The following is a 17,275-nucleotide window of genomic DNA, read 5'->3' as shown; positions in this document are numbered from 1 at the left end:
GAGACTGTTTATTTTCTTTATTTATTTTGCATCGTCAGAGTGTCGATTTTCCTATTGCATTTGAATGCACCGCTCAGCTCGCATGGTCCCACGAGGGGTACCTAGTTTTTCAGCAGCCAATCAGAGGCTACGCAGGCCACGCTCAGCCTGTCGGCTCAGAGGCAAAGTGCAGGTGCGTTGCTCTTCCGGTCTTTTTCCGATCTCAGCCAGAGGAGAGAGGGTAGCTGCCTGCTAAGAGGAAGAGAAAAGCGGGAGAAAAACCTAGAGTTTACCTGTGAAAAAAAGAGAAAAGAGAGAATCGGAGTACTCACCCACGGGAGGTCCAGAGCCGAGTGACTGAACGAAGGAGAGAGTTACGTCGGTAAGACGAGTCAATTATCCGGCGGGAAAAAAAAACTTGTTGGCGCTTACCGCCATCGTCCATGCTAATGCTAGCTCTGTGCCTAACAGGCTAACTGCTAACCTTTCATCCAGAGAGCCGCTGCGAGGTCCGACATCGGCAGGCTCCGCTTTGATACACGGAGAGCAACGGTGAGAAATGTGTCTTTTTAGATGCTATGGTGCAATTTTCCTCTGGTTTTCTGGATGTTGAAAAAAACAGTAGTGCTACTATGTTTATAAGAGCAAACTGAAGTGAATAATGGTGAAATACTTTATATGCACATTGTGTTTATTATTTTATGCTGATGTGTATGTAATTAAAGGGGAAGTGTTTAATTTTTCTCATGTCAATTTAAAGGAGAAAAGAGTAATTTGGCATGTTGTAATGAATGTAAAAGAATATTTTATTTTGTATTATGCAAATTATTGAAAAGTTATGTTATTTCAACTGAGTTTAAGGTAACTAGAGGGTAATTTTTGGTGCAGTTCTCTGACATGAATAGGCCTATAGTGTAAGAGCACATTAAGCACACTTCTTTAATACCTCTGTGTCTAACTCAAAATGTGTACGGTTATGTTTTTTTCACATGGTTCTGATATAGTTATAAATGATATTTTGAATGTTAATGGTTACTTACCATAAGTATTATTGAACCACTGTTCACATGAACAGGTAAATGTGTGAGCACTTTAATGTTTAGTTCTCATAAATGATACACTTAAGACTGAACGTTGTACAACTAAAATAGAGATTTAAGATTTGAATAGAGATGAAGATTTATGTCAGAATTAGATGTTATGGTGTACATCTTTTGACATTTGATATCCCTAATGATGCATCAGAGAATGGACGGTGTTGAATGTAAATTATGTGACCTGTCTACAGGTCAGGTTTTTTTTTAGGACGGAAGAATTCGAGGTTCAGGACAAACTTCCTGCTGTGATAGATGGCGAGCCAACCACCCTGAAGAAAGATCAGCACCGAGGAGATATCCACGTACCCACTCATTCACACACATATGATACACTTACATTACACTGCAAGGACTTTTGGAATCAGGTGAACTTGCAATAACTTCACAACAAGAAAACCTGCAAAAAAAACTTCTATTTTATTTAAGGGCCCCAACAGACATTTTTGTTTCAAGTGTGCACACGATATTTTTTTTCTTTCTTTTTTCTGACTGTTTGGGTTATTATTTTTGTATTCTGTACAAATTTGACAATTCACTTTATCCACTGTAAAAATTATAAGAGTGGCTACTCAACTGTTACTCCTGCGTTTGCCTCTTTATTGTTGCTCAGTACAGTGGCTCCTTCCGAATTTAGTTTCTTCTGATTCTGGTCCAGATCTTTTAATTAGTCCAATCAGCTATTACACTGTAATTCACTTTTATATTTCTAAAATTGGTTACAGAAGTGGCGAGCCAGCCAGGAGCCATTTGATTTGAGCATCAATATTGAAGTAATGACCAGTATGGATTTCATAGAAAAGTCTGGTGTCAAAGTTCCAAATGCAGTTATTGTCAGTGGGAATACGCAGGTGGCTGAACAAGATGAACAAGTGATTGACTTTCTAAAACAGTATGGTAAAATTGAGAGAATCCTTTTGGTTGATGATTCACAGTCCGAGTTCTTTAAAAACCTGATCGTTGAATATTCTAACGGTTCAGCCTTAGAAGGTTTAGAACCTCACTTACCGTACACGTGCACAGCACAAGGTGATTCCACAGTTGTCTATGAAGTTAAGGCACTCAGTAGCGCGTATGCTACCAAGGTTGGAAGTGATGTTACTAAGACATACTTAGCTGAGCTCAAGCAACTAGCTAAAATGAGTGGCAAAGACTATGGTGAGGTGTTAAAAGAGATGATGTCTCAGATTGGGGAAGATGTTGAAGCCATGCAGCACACAACTGAAGAATCCTCCCCCACACATGTTGAGACCACTGTCCTATCATCACCTGCTTATAAAGAGAAACAGTATCACACCTCACCTTCGGACGTTACACCAAGCAACAATGGTGCCACTGATCATGGTTCCCTCATGAATGGAGCGAGGGCACTATCCCTTTCAGTAAATGAATTGAACCCACCTGACATCCAGAAGGTCGTGGTCGAGCATATTATACAGAGGCAAGACGTTGTCCCACACATCCAGTCCCAGGTGAGACTCCGCTCCTTCTCCGGCAAGACTCCCAGACCTAATAATGAAACTGATTATGACACATGGCGCACACACATTGAGTTGCTCCAAAATGATCCCAGCATGTCCCCCCTGCAAATATCCAGAAAAATCCATGAGAGCTTGCTTCCACCAGCAGCTGACGTAGTCAAGGGCTTACGGCCTGAGTCACTGCCTGCAGCCTACCTACAGCTTCTAGACTCAGCCTTTGGTACTGTGGAAGATGGGGAGGAGCTTTTCGCTCAGTTCCTGAACACTCTCCAAGACCCAGGTGAGAAACCATCCACATACCTTCATCGGCTCCAGTTAGCCTTAAACCGAGCCATGAAAAGGGGGGGAGTTACACATGAGGAAGCAGACAAACATCTTCTTAAGCAGTTCTGCAGGGGGTGTTGGGATAACACCTTGCTCAGCGCCCTGCAACTGGAGCAAAAGAAGAGCAGCCCACCCCAATTCTCAGACCTCTTGCTAATGATTCGTTCCGAAGAAGATCGACAGCAAGCAAAATCTCATCGCATGAAAAAGCATATTGGCATTACAAAGCAAAGAGCTCAAGTGCAGTTCCATGATGCCTATGTTTGTGAACCAGAGGAGAAGGGTGGGAGTAGTATCAGTATTATTGAGGATCTGAAAAAGCAAGTGGCAAGTCTGCAAAGCCAACTAACGACATTCATGTCACAGAAAAACACAAAAGGGGCTAGCAGCAAGGGATCTGCAGCTAAGCCACAGAGCAGGATGTCAAAACCAAATGATACAGATGTGCAAAGACAAACTAAAAAGAAACAGACATACAAACCCAAGCCCTGGTACTGTTTTAACTGCGGTGAAGACGGGCATATCGCCCTCTGCTGCACCGTCCCTGCAAACCCCAACCTAGTGGCAGAAAAGAAGAAGCAGTTGGAGGAAAAACAGTACCAGTGGGAAGCACAAAATGGTTCAAACTCACCTTTAAACGGCTAACAGTTCCTGTTGTGGGACAGACAGGGACTGAGAAGAGTCAACAGCGTCCCTCCAACGTAGACAGTGAAGACAAAACTCCTGTTAAAACGAACAAAGTCAATACACCAGCGAAGAACATCAAAACTCAAACATGTTCCAGCCTACGGCATTCAAAACAGAATCAACCTTTCCAACTCCCCACCCGGTTGGTTGGTATTAAGAGTACAGCTCAGGTGACTGTGAGAGGTGAAGAGGTCAACTGCCTACTTGACTCAGGCTCACAAGTTACCACCGTACCCGAGTCATTTTACAAGCAGTACCTCTCAGAGCAGAAGATTAAACCACTTCATGACCTCTTAGAAGTGGAAGGTGCAAATGGACAGCTGGTACCTTACTTTGGCTATATAGAAATGACCATAACCTTTCCAAAAGACTTCATAGGAACTCCAATAGATATAAACACACTTGCTTTGGTTGTCCCCGACACTTCACAATCCCTCATGCTCATAGGCACAAACACCTTAGATGTACTGTTTGACATTTACTCAGAAAGTGATTTAAACAATCGCCAGCCCCTTCCACATGGCTACAAAGTAGTTTTCAAGGTCATTGAGCTGAGACGGAAGGAGGCAAGCAACGACCACCAGGGGGTAGTGAAAATGCAAGGCAAGATGCCTCAAGTCATCCCAGCCGGTGAAACAGTAGTGGTGGAGGGAGTTGCTCTGGTCAATGGTCTTCAGGATGAGAAATCCGTCATCATTGAGTACCCATCATCGTCCCCCTTGCCAGGTGGCCTGCTAGTAAAAGCTGGTCTAGTTGATTTCCCTCAGCTACGGCCCCATAAGCTGCCAGTCGTCCTAAGCAATGAATCTGGTCATGACGTTGTCATCCCTGCTAAGTGCACGATTGCAGAGATTAGTGCTTATCAGACCATCTTATTAAAGGAGCACAATATAGCCAAGCAATCAGAACCCCTCCAGAAACACCCAGAGACCCAGTCCTCCCAAGAGCCCACCTTAACTTTCAATTTCGGTGATTCCCCAGTCCCACTCGAATGGAAGCAGCGCATCACTCAGCAGCTTAACAACATGGCTGATGTGTTTGCACAGCATGACCTGGATTTTGGCCGGACGGATAGGGTAAGACATCACATAAAACTCTCAGATGAAAGTCCCTTCAAACTACGTGCCCGACCAATCCATCCACAGGACATTGAAGCTGTCCGAAGGCACATTAAAGAGCTTCTTGATGCGGGAGTTATCAGGGAGTCAGAGTCGCCATTTGCGTCACCCATAGTGGTAGTCCGGAAAAAGAACGGTCAAGTCAGGCTGTGCATCGATTATAGACGTCTAAACCTCCAGACTATAAAAGATGCATACAACCTTCCAAAGCTGGAGGACACATTCTCAGCCCTCAGTGGGTCTCAATGGTTCTCAGTTCTTGACCTAAAGTCAGGGTACTACCAGATTGAGGTTGAAGAGGCAGACAAACCGAAGACAGCCTTCGTGTGTCCACTTGGATTCTGGGAATTCAACAGGATGCCTCAAGGTGTGACGAATGCTCCCAGCACATTCCAAAGATTGATGGAACGGTGCATGGGGGATATGCATTTGAAAGACGCGTTGGTCTTCCTTGATGATGTAATCGTATTTTCCAGAACCCTTGAAGAGCACGAAGAAAGACTCATGAAAGTGCTAACTCGTCTCAAAGAGTTTGGGTTGAAGTTATCCCCAGAAAAATGTGTCTTTTTCCAGACATCAGTCCGTTATCTGGGTCATGTAGTCTCCAGAAATGGCGTTGAGACAGACCCTGAGAAGATTTCAGCTCTTAAGACATGGCCTGTCCCCCAGACCCTACGAGAGCTGAAATCCTTCCTCGGTTTTGCTGGGTACTATAGGAGGTTCGTTAAGGGCTACTCCAGCATTGTAAAGCCTCTCCACAACTTAACCTCCGGCTACCCACCTCTCCACAAGAAATCAAAAGTGAAACTAGCAGACATAAGACAGCAAACAAACCAATACTATGACCCAAAAGAACCCTTTGGAGGGCGCTGGACGCCAGCTTGCCAGCAAGCCTTCGAGGCAGTCATCCAGAACCTCACTACAGCCCCTGTCCTAGCCTTTGCTGACCCCCAGAAACCCTATATACTACACACCGACGCCAGTACCACCGGGCTCGGTGCTGTGTTGTATCAGGAGCAAGAGGGCCAGCTCAGAGTCATAGGGTATGCAAGTAGGGGGTTGTCACGAAGTGAGAGCCGCTATCCAGCACACAAGCTAGAATTCCTGGCACTCAAGTGGTCAGTTACGGAGAAGTTTAGCGACTATCTCTACGGCAATCACTTCACTGTTGTAACGGATAGCAATCCATTGACTTACATCCTGACCTCAGCCAAACTTGACGCAACCAGCTATAGGTGGCTAGCAGCGCTGTCCACATTTTCTTTCAAACTCCTCTATCGTCCAGGAAGGCAGAACGGAGATGCGGATGGATTATCACGCAGACCACATGGGATGCTAGCAGATGATCTGAAATCACAAAAAGAGAGAGAACGCATACAGCAGTTCACACAAGATCACCTCTCTGATCCAAGTAACATCAATGTGGTAGATCAGTCTGTTGTGAAAGCAATCTGCGAGAGACAGCTCACCTACAGCGTCTGTCCTGATGGTGAGAGAGGTGGAGATACAGATCATGTTGCTTTGGTAGAGACTCTCGCCGTGTCCCCTAGTGCTGTTCCCGACAGCTATGGACTAGAAGAACAGTGTGGAGGTCTTCCAACCATCCCCCATCTATCTGAAACAGAGATAGCAGCTAAACAAAGAGCTGATCAATGTATAAAACATGTTATCACCCAGATTGAACATGGGGACACACCACCCCCCACCTTGCGCACCCAACTTCCTGATCTCCCACTCCTCCTCCGAGAACTCAATCGTCTCGAGCTCCATAACGACATTCTGTTCAGGCAACGCCAAGTGGGGTCCCAGACAGCTTACCAGCTTGTTCTTCCAGCTGAGCTCCGCAACATGGTTCTCACCAGCCTGCATGACCATATGGGCCACATGGGAGTCGACCGGACACTGGATCTTGTAAGGACCAGATTCTATTGGCCGAAGATGGTCATGGATGTGGAAAGGAAAGTGAGGACATGTGGCAGGTGCGTGAGGAGGAAGGCGCGGCCTGAAAGAGCAGCCCCCTTGGTGAACATTAGGACCACTCGACCCCTTGAGCTTCTCTGCATGGATTACCTGTCCCTGGAGGCTGACAAGAGCGGAACCAAGGATATACTGGTGATCACAGATCACTTCACTAAATTTGCGGTTGCCATCCCAACACCCAATCAAAAGGCCCGCACAGTAGCAAAGTGTCTGTGGGAGAACTTTATGGTACACTATGGCATCCCAGAGAAGTTACATAGTGATCAGGGTCCAGATTTCGAGTCCCGCACAATCAGGGAACTCTGTCGGGTGGCTGGTATCCACAAGGTTCGGACAACCCCATACCACCCTAGGGGCAACCCTGTGGAACGATTTAATCGTACCCTGCTTGATATGTTGGGCACTCTCCAAAATCAAGACAAGTCCTGTTGGCGTGACCACGTGAGACCCCTGGTTCATGCCTACAATTGCACCAGGAACGAAGTGACTGGCTTCACCCCGTACGAACTAATGTTCGGGCGCCAACCTCGCTTGCCAGTTGATCTTGCTTTCAATTTACCAGTACAAGAGGGTCAACATTCATCTCACTCCGAGTATGTGCAAAACCTCAGGTCACGTCTCAAGGAGAGCTACAAGATAGCTATGGAGAAGGCTGCAAAGATAGCTCACAAGAACAAAACGAGATATGACAGGCATGTAACTGCCTCAGACCTGGAACCTGGAGATCGAGTATTGGTCAGGAATGTCCGTATTCGGGGAAAACATAAGATCTCAGACAAGTGGGAACCCACTGTCCATGTGGTGGTGAGAAGAGCAGGCACTCTCCCTGTATACACTGTTAAACCTGAAAACGGGGATGGTCCCCTAAGAACACTACACAGGGACCTGTTGCTTCCATGTGGTTACCTACCTGTGGAGGGAAAACAGTGAGCTGGTGCAAAAGCCGATACCACGCAGGCCACGAACTCGTGCAAACCCTGTAGTAGAGGAAGAGCATTCCTCAGATGAAGAAGATGATGCACTCATTCCTGTCTGGTTAAGCTCCCCTGTCCCCATGGTCAGTGAGACTCCCATGCACCCGGATCTGCCCATGACCGATGTCCAAGATACTCAGCATACTGAATGTCCAGGCCCTTGTCCTGTTGAGAGCTCTGTAAATGCTCAAAATGACGACAGCCCACCAGATGTTAACAACTTACCTGACCTTGACAATCCACCCAATCTTGACACCCAGTCTGATTTTGACAACTTACCTGATATGTCCAATAGTGCTTCTGATGGTCCTTTGATGTTCATCGAGTCTAGCTCTCATCAGAGTGATACTGAGTACTTACCCATCAATGGAAACACACCAACTGAACAAGCAGATGAAACCACCGTGATTCAGAATCACTCACCTGAGGATGATCATCCAGACATCCAAGGAGAGCAACTCTCAGTTCCCTCAGTTATGTCTGACAAAGATGAGGAGAATGATGGTCTTAAAGAAGCAGAACCTGAGGAGAGAAAGGAGGAAACAGGTAAAATGGAAGGAGAGGATGGGACAGTCCCAGTGGATACAGAGGAGAACACAGATGTAAATGATTCTGTCAGGAGATCTGAGAGAAACCGTCAACCACCACGACGGCTAGATTATACAGAGCTAGGAAGTCCTTTGATCACAGCAGTGAAATCATTTTTTCAAGGACTGTCCACAGCTTGGGCAGAAGTCATAAGTGAAGAGCCTATTCAACCACCTACCCGGTCTCCTCGAATAATTGTCCTTTAACTGTTTACTATGCACAGGGACGTGCATAAGTTCAGGAGGGGAGGGTGTAGCCAGGTGTAAAACACACACACTTATTAGAGTACAGTAAAAGGAGAGACTGTTTATTTTCTTTATTTATTTTGCATCGTCAGAGTGTCGATTTTCCTATTGCATTTGAATGCACCGCTCAGCTCGCATGGTCCCACGAGGGGTACCTAGTTTTTCAGCAGCCAATCAGAGGCTACGCAGGCCACGCTCAGCCTGTCGGCTCAGAGGCAAAGTGCAGGTGCGTTGCTCTTCCGGTCTTTTTCCGATCTCAGCCAGAGGAGAGAGGGTAGCTGCCTGCTAAGAGGAAGAGAAAAGCGGGAGAAAAACCTAGAGTTTACCTGTGAAAAAAAGAGAAAAGAGAGAATCGGAGTACTCACCCACGGGAGGTCCAGAGCCGAGTGACTGAACGAAGGAGAGAGTTACGTCGGTAAGACGAGTCAATTATCCGGCGGGAAAAAAAAACTTGTTGGCGCTTACCGCCATCGTCCATGCTAATGCTAGCTCTGTGCCTAACAGGCTAACTGCTAACCTTTCATCCAGAGAGCCGCTGCGAGGTCCGACATCGGCAGGCTCCGCTTTGATACACGGAGAGCAACGGTGAGAAATGTGTCTTTTTAGATGCTATGGTGCAATTTTCCTCTGGTTTTCTGGATGTTGAAAAAAAACAGTAGTGCTACTATGTTTATAAGAGCAAACTGAAGTGAATAATGGTGAAATACTTTATATGCACATTGTGTTTATTATTTATGCTGATGTGTATGTAATTAAAGGGGAAGTGTTTAATTTTTCTCATGTCAATTTAAAGGAGAAAAGAGTAATTTGGCATGTTGTAATGAATGTAAAAGAATATTTTATTTTGTATTATGCAAATTATTGAAAAGTTATGTTATTTCAACTGAGTTTAAGGTAACTAGAGGGTAATTTTGGTGCAGTTCTCTGACATGAATAGGCCTATAGTGTAAGAGCACATTAAGCACACTTCTTTAATACCTCTGTGTCTAACTCAAAATGTGTACGGTTATGTTTTTTTCACATGGTTCTGATATAGTTATAAATGATATTTTGAATGTTAATGGTTACTTACCATAAGTATTATTGAACCACTGTTCACATGAACAGGTAAATGTGTGAGCACTTTAATGTTTAGTTCTCATAAATGATACACTTAAGACTGAACGTTGTACAACTAAAATAGAGATTTAAGATTTGAATAGAGATGAAGATTTATGTCAGAATTAGATGTTATGGTGTACATCTTTTGACATTTGATATCCCTAATGATGCATCAGAGAATGGACGGTGTTGAATGTAAATTATGTGACCTGTCTACAGGTCAGGTTTTTTTTTAGGACGGAAGAATTCGAGGTTCAGGACAAACTTCCTGCTGTGATAGATGGCGAGCCAACCACCCTGAAGAAAGATCAGCACCGAGGAGATATCCACGTACCCACTCATTCACACACATATGATACACTTACATTACACTGCAAGGACTTTTGGAATCAGGTGAACTTGCAATAACTTCACAACAAGAAAACCTGCAAAAAAAACTTCTATTTTATTTAAGGGCCCCAACAGACATTTTTGTTTCAAGTGTGCACACGATATTTTTTTTCTTTCTTTTTTCTGACTGTTTGGGTTATTATTTTTGTATTCTGTACAAATTTGACAATTCACTTTATCCACTGTAAAAATTATAAGAGTGGCTACTCAACTGTTACTCCTGCGTTTGCCTCTTTATTGTTGCTCAGTACAGTGGCTCCTTCCGAATTTAGTTTCTTCTGATTCTGGTCCAGATCTTTTAATTAGTCCAATCAGCTATTACACTGTAATTCACTTTTATATTTCTAAAATTGGTTACACTTACAAACACAGTGTGTACATTTCAGAAAGATAATGTCTGAAATCAAACAAGCTGAAAAAGGTAATGCAATGTTGTTTTTCACAGCTTTTAATGGTAAGTCATCATAACACCAGCAGATCACCTTCCACCAGAATATCTGGTTATTACCCCACCCCCCGAAGGGGAGGCAAGGGTATTGTTTTTGGTTTGGTTTGTTTGTTTGTTTGTTTGTTAACACTCTAGCAGCAAAACTATTGGGTGAATTCATACCAAATTGGATTTATAGATTTCCAGTGACCCAGAATGGATCTCATTACATTTGGGAACAGTAGGTCAAAGTTTAGATTTTAAATGAATTCTTAAAATTTTCCCATTTACTTATAATAGGCAAAATATGTGCGAGGGCTGGGGTTTGTTGTGCCTGGCACCACTTGTTATACTTAAATTTTCATTCTGACACACAGGGTGCAATTTGTTGGGGGGGGGGGGGGGGTTGACCCCCCCGGTTTTTACATTCCTACTTGTGCTCAGATAACAGGCAGATTGTGACTGAGTTTTCTTACACCTATATTCTACATTACTGGAACTAACGTTCACTTGAACCGAACTGTCGGCAGTCTCAGAATTCGTGAATGTCCCCATGCACTGGGGCACCATATAGGGGGGGTGAACGTGACAAATTCATGGGGTCCAGCATTTGTGGGAGAGCCATAGAGCAGTGGAGGATGTCCAGTGGATACAGGTTAGAAGTTGTGAAAATTTTGTGTAAGATCCACTGTATAAGAGAGGAATAGAACCCGGTAGTTGGACATTAAAGTATGTAAAGTTTCACTTTCATTGTTAGTTACGTTAGTTATGGACTGCACCCCCGCATATATAACTGCCCCCCCCCCCCCCCCCCCCCCCCCCCCTTCTGTTTTTTTTGACAAAACGCACCCTGCTGACACATACACTAACTTGTTCTCACATTTGTATTACACTGTCTTAAATTGCGGCTTCATACAGAGCTGTGCTTACCAGTGCAGTTGCTACTTTCACAGTTTCCTCTCCTTCCACAACCCAGCCAAGATGGCCAGCATTGAAGATGACAATTGTCCAGCACTCTACATTCCTCCTTTTGACTGACATGCAGGTACTTAGGGTGCACTAACAGTGCACTTACACACTGGAAATAGTGAACTTGGTAATACTGAATTTAAAAAGTTCCATCTGAGAGGGGATGCAAACAATGGGAACTACTCACCTCTTGGATGAAACAATTATTTGAATACCATTCCTTTACTCAAGCTTGATGAAATAAAATATAATCATTTGTAGATATTTCAAGAAAATAATGCATATAAAGTTTATGATTGATGCATTTGTTCACAAGCAAAAAAAAACCTAATTTGTCTGACCCACAGGGTAAGTGGGAGGAAAATATTATTATCTGTGCTGTATGAGTTAACATGCATGTGGGCTTTTTGAAGGTTTACATGACTTTTCTAATAATGTCAAAGTGTTTCTTTTACAGATTTAACACCCAATGAGATGGATCATTTCTGGCTTAAAATGCTATTCTGAGCAGCTCCAATCTGAGACAAGAAAGAACAATTCCACATATCAAGATAAATCACACATCTGGAGAAAAACTAAGACCTCAGTTTATCACCAAAATGTGTATTATAAAAATCTAAACCATTTACAGATCAAAAATCTGGCTGAGACATGACATGGGGTGATGTGTTGTGTGCTGACTCTGGCTTCAAAAAGACAAGTGGTAAGGGTCTGCATCTATGGTCATTACAAATTACAGTTTGTAATATCGCAACCCAAGTTAAGTCATATCAGTATTTCTTTTTTAGAAAAATTGCCAGCGTTTGTTGCTGAGACGAGCCAAGTAAACCCGCCTGCAGCCTACCTACAGCAAAGGAAACTGTGTCTGTGCATGTGTGTGTCCACAGCGGGGTGAGCCTCGTGCCCTATTTCAGTCAAGCCTGATATGATCAGACGTCAGATCACGAGCACCTCATCTCTCTCTGGCCCTCTGGCGTTTCTGCTTGGAGGTGAGAAAAGGTCTAAAATGCAGACATAGTGTAACATTGCCTTTGATACCCACCACCACAAAGATACAGATCCACTGAAAAAAAAAAAAAAAGAATGAAAAAAAAAAAACCACAAACCTCCACATTACCCAGCAGTTGAAACACGGGCATTTGCTGATACTATTACTGTAAAGGAGAATTTGGAATGCTCCTGGACAAAAGTAAAGATGGAGGTCAAGTGGGCTTCAACATCTCTGGTCTTTGGAAATGCTTTGAAAGATGCAGAAAAATACATAAGGAGGACGTTGCCTTCAGATGACAGAAGCAGCTCATGAAAATTATTTCAGAGGGTTAACGGCATGCGCCTTTTCTTTGAATGTTATAATTTTTTTTTATAATTACATTTTATATATCAATAAGTAACATCTACTGAGAGGTATGAGGTAGATAATGAACCTCCTCTCCTATCACTTAATCTAATATCTTTTTGATTCTGGCTGTTACAAAATGATAACACTTGTATGAATTGCCATATGAATGCAGATTTGAGTGCTGCTTTTCCCTTGTAACAGAGGGCTCCAGGTCTACACAGCAGCACAACTGAAGATCCTGATGTAAACAGATGAGGCGGGTGGGATAATTATCCACAGGATGTACAGTTAGTAACAGATGCAGTCCTCTGATCATAGTAATGTGGCAACTTTGATGACAACGCTGCAGCTTTAAATAAACGAAGCCTTTCAGCAATTACCACATGCTTACAGACTCAACCTCAGCAGTCGGCTGACGGGGGAGTGAGTGATGTGTCCAGATGCATGCATACATACACATCCACGGGCGTAGGTTTTGTTTGTACATTAGGTAGGGGTGGAGGTGCACTTTCAGTGGGAGCTCTGGGGGTCAGACAATTCATTTCCTGCATTCTGCTGAATTTTTATGTACTGATTTGTGATATGATGTGTTGTGTGTGTATAGTGGAAACTTTATCTAAGGCAGGTGTTCCTAAACATTTTCACAAACTAAAAAGATAAATATGACACTGTCTCAAGACCCAAACTTACAAAAAAAAAAAACAGATTGACAACATTAACTACCGGTAAAGACTAAATCAAACCATATATTTAAAACGTACATTAAAAAAGTATTTCATCATACATATACATTACAGCAGCAGTTAACTTTGATGAATGTGATATCATGTTTCTCACTGTCTCATAAAGTTCTGAAAAATCTGTCTGATAGAATCTGATATCTTTCTGACTCACTGGTAAAAGGGACTGATAGAGAGAATAATAATAAATAAAAAAAACAACCCATGGTACGATGTCTGCTCTGAACATTTTGTACATTCAAAAGACATCACACATATGCATCTGTGATTTGGGGGGATTTTAGGACCACTGAATATCAGTGAACACTACTGACTGATCATAACATTGTTCAGACCTTGTTAAAGCCTGTTTGGAACAAAAGATGGATTTCAGAAATTAACCCTTAATAGGGCACTCTTAGAAATACTCTCAAATTCCAAATTTCAACCTTAGTGTGTTATTGGAGGACATAAGATGTTAACAAGTATATATAATAGGGCGGTCTGCAAAATAAAAGTTTTAAAAAAGTTTCAGATTTCTTTCCTCCCAAGGTCTTATTTGAGTCGAACCCATGAAAAAAATATTCCATGTAAAATATCAGCCTGATTGGTTAATATTTAGAGGTAGCTCAAGCGTCCTAAAGTTTTGCTTCGGAGTCATCATTTGGCATTGATAGTGTTAGCTTTACTCTACTTTTAGTATTAAATGATGACAAATTCTTATAAAAGGTAAATACAGTTTATTTAAATGAAAATTTGAACAAAACAAAATAAGCTTTAATTTGTGTAATTGGTTCTTAGTGCTTTACGGAATAGTTTGTAACACGCAATCATTCTGTCTCTGTAAAAAGGAACACTGGGTAAATTACTGTCATTACTGAAATGTCAACACATGAGAACAGAAGTCACTGTGGCCCATTTAACATAGTGGATTTTTTTGGAACTGTACTTGGGAACTGTCTCCTGCATGTGTTGACTGACCACCTGTAGAAGAAATTGAAGTTGCTCCTTGTCCTTGGTGCTGCAGCCATTGAAATCCTGGGTCAGAGCTACACTCCCCTCTGCATGGTCATTGACCCCCTTGATGTTTGCAATAATTGCTTTAGGTTCTTGATACTTTGGGTTGTCATTCTAGGAAGAGCCATCATCCATGAGAAAGCCTAGATCCAGGCCTCTAGCTTCCTGGAATTTGTTGCTTTCCAGTTTCTGTCGCTTATCAGGCTTCTCTAGCTTCTGCTTCCATGCTGCTTGGACATTGCCAAATGTCAATGGACTGCACTTATATATAGCACTTTGTCCACACCTTCATGGTAGCACTTTACAAAGCCTCACATTCACAAACTCACACATTCACACACCTGGGAGCAATTCGGCCAAGCCAGGATTCAAACCGCTGATCATTCGGTCACTGGATGACCCACTCTACCAACTAAGCCACAGCCGCCCTCAGGACAATTGATGAATTGATAACATAGGAGAGCTCCAAAAGGGCGCCAAAATACCAAGCTTGAGCTACCCCTAAATATTTACCTATTTAGCTAAAAATCTGTACAAGTTAATTTTTCCACAAGTAGACTCACTTAAGAGCTTGGGAGTGAAAACTATCTAAAACTTAGATTTTCTGGACCATCCTAATACATAAAAATTACAAGAAAAATACATGTAATGTGAAATGAACATGTATTTTAGAACATTAGAACAACATTTTAAGAATATTAGAGCAACTTAACTGCTGATCCAGACATAAGTCAACATCCACATTATCCCTTTGAACATCATTCTTTACATTAGTACCACTACTTCATGGTACCTAACAAAGCAGGTACACTCACTGTTCATGCAGAGGTGGACCTTACAGACCCTCTAGACCACATTGGACCTGAGATTGTTTCCTCACTGTAACTGTTGCTGTCACTGTCTTGTAATGTGCATGGAAGTACCTAAAAATAGTCAATAAGGGATAAATGATGTGCATGGTTTCTATATGGCTTCACTTCTACAGATACAAACTCACAGAAGCCCACTTCATTGATAAGTTTACCTCTTAATGTGCATGCCTTGCGATGATGGGAGGAAACCAGATAACCCAGAGAGAACCCACACAGACTTGGGAAAACATGCAAACTCCACGCAGAAAGGCCCACGCCAACTGACACTGGGGATGAACTAATCGCTGCATCACTGTGTCACCCCAGCATGAATGTATCAAAATGGTAAATCTATGCAAGAGAGGCATAAGTAATTGAATAAGTAAAGAAGCAGCAAATAAAGAAACATCCCATAAAAGGTGCATTGAAACAGTCTGTAAATGAAAAGAACAAACATATGTTAATAAGTTAGAATTAGATCTGTGATCTGCATGATCTTTGTTCATTTTATCACTTGGTATCTGGGATCCACTTCCATATGTGGTCCTGAATCTGATACAGATTTTATGTTTTTCAGTGTGATCTCAGCCTGAACAGAATACATGTAACTTTAAAGCTGTTGTGCTTAACCTATATCCTCAGTAGGGCTGGGTGTATCGATCTATATATCGATAGTATCGATACCAAGGTGAGTATCGGTATCGGTATCGAATCAAGACTAGCGTGATGAGATCGATACTTTTGTTGCAGTTTCTCTCTATACTTCTCTCTCTCTCTCTCTCTCATTGTTGACATTGTTATATTTTTGTTACATTGTTGCTTTTTTTTTGTTATTTTTCACTAGTGACTTTTTCTTAAACAATTGTGTGTAGTAAAAGGTCAATTATTGTATTATTTTTATACTGTTAAACTGTTTTATACTGCAGTTAGTTAATAAAAAAAAACATGCTTACTTGCCTAAAATCTTTGTCCTGTGATTTATTATAATCATAATCAACTAACTAAAGGCAAAATCACAAAATTATGAATGATCATGACATTTCAAGTAAAAAGTATCATTATCCTTGTTGACAATACTAGCCCTGTATTTACTTGGTATCAGATCGATACCAATATTCCCAGTATCACCCACTCTTAATCCTCAGTGTTCAGCCAGGGTCAACAGTGAATTATATATATCTCCACCCTTTGTTGGTTGTTTGTTTTTCTTACTGTAATATATATTTATGCATTTTCTTTTTCTCTATTTTCCTTCCATACTTATACTCTGCATCACAAGAGAGTTGTCTTAAATATTGTTGTACATATGTATAATGACAATAAAATATTTCTAATTCTAATTCTTGATAGGATCTTGGTGTCAGTGGGCAAAACTTTCATAATTCTTTTCAGTTTGTTGAAATGGTGGTCTGTGAAGTTTAGCTTCTGTTTTTGGGTTATAGAAAATCTATCCCATCTATGTTATAAACAGCTGTAATTACCAGTCACTGATAAGATTCTGTCAGATGTGACTTGGATGTAGTTCTCCAACACTACTCCATGTGTCCATATGGAAGCTTGGAAAAGTGGCTTCAGGTTTCCTTGAAGAGCAGGAAACAATGTTATGTTAATGTACATTTACTAGTGCGTTGACCAGGGCCGGTTCTAGCCTGTCATATTAGAGTGGGCTGGTTGAAATAATAGGTGGGCAAATTGATTGGTATGTACAGAAGGTAGCGAAGCTGAATAGTGGCCTGAGGGCTGACAATTTGAATTGCAGTTCTGATGGCACTGAAAAGAAGTAGTTTGGGGGATTATTTAAGCATAAGAATCCCTTTATTGATCCCCAAAGAGAAATTCAATTGTCGGGCAGCTCATCTGCGTTCATTTACTCTTTAATATAAAATAAAGATAATTTTAAAAGTCCTTCATGCATATTTCTTTTCATTGGATGAGCTTGAAAAATAAAAGAATGAATACTAATACTAATAAAATAATTTTTTCTCACTGTGG

General features: G+C 42.0%; 2 long non-coding RNA genes across 2 annotated transcripts; both read left to right on the top strand.

Moving 5' to 3' along the window:
• The first annotated feature begins 226 nt into the window (after window positions 1-226).
• Window positions 227-1,811, top strand: LOC115423364 (uncharacterized). The gene is made up of 3 exons (XR_003935962.1): window positions 227-361; window positions 451-531; window positions 1,268-1,811. It is a non-coding gene; the product is annotated as an uncharacterized LOC115423364 (long non-coding RNA).
• A 6,939-nt stretch (window positions 1,812-8,750) lies between these two features.
• On the top strand, window positions 8,751-10,316 carry LOC115423411 (uncharacterized). The gene is made up of 3 exons (XR_003935966.1): window positions 8,751-8,885; window positions 8,975-9,055; window positions 9,791-10,316. It is a non-coding gene; the product is annotated as an uncharacterized LOC115423411 (long non-coding RNA).
• The last annotated feature ends 6,959 nt before the right edge of the window (window positions 10,317-17,275 follow it).

This window comes from Sphaeramia orbicularis, chromosome 1, assembly GCF_902148855.1.
Source record: "Sphaeramia orbicularis chromosome 1, fSphaOr1.1, whole genome shotgun sequence".
Classification (NCBI taxonomy): Eukaryota; Metazoa; Chordata; class Actinopteri; order Kurtiformes; family Apogonidae; genus Sphaeramia; species Sphaeramia orbicularis.
Note: the sequence above shows the minus strand (reverse complement) of the source record. Positions and strands in the feature narration are given on the sequence as shown.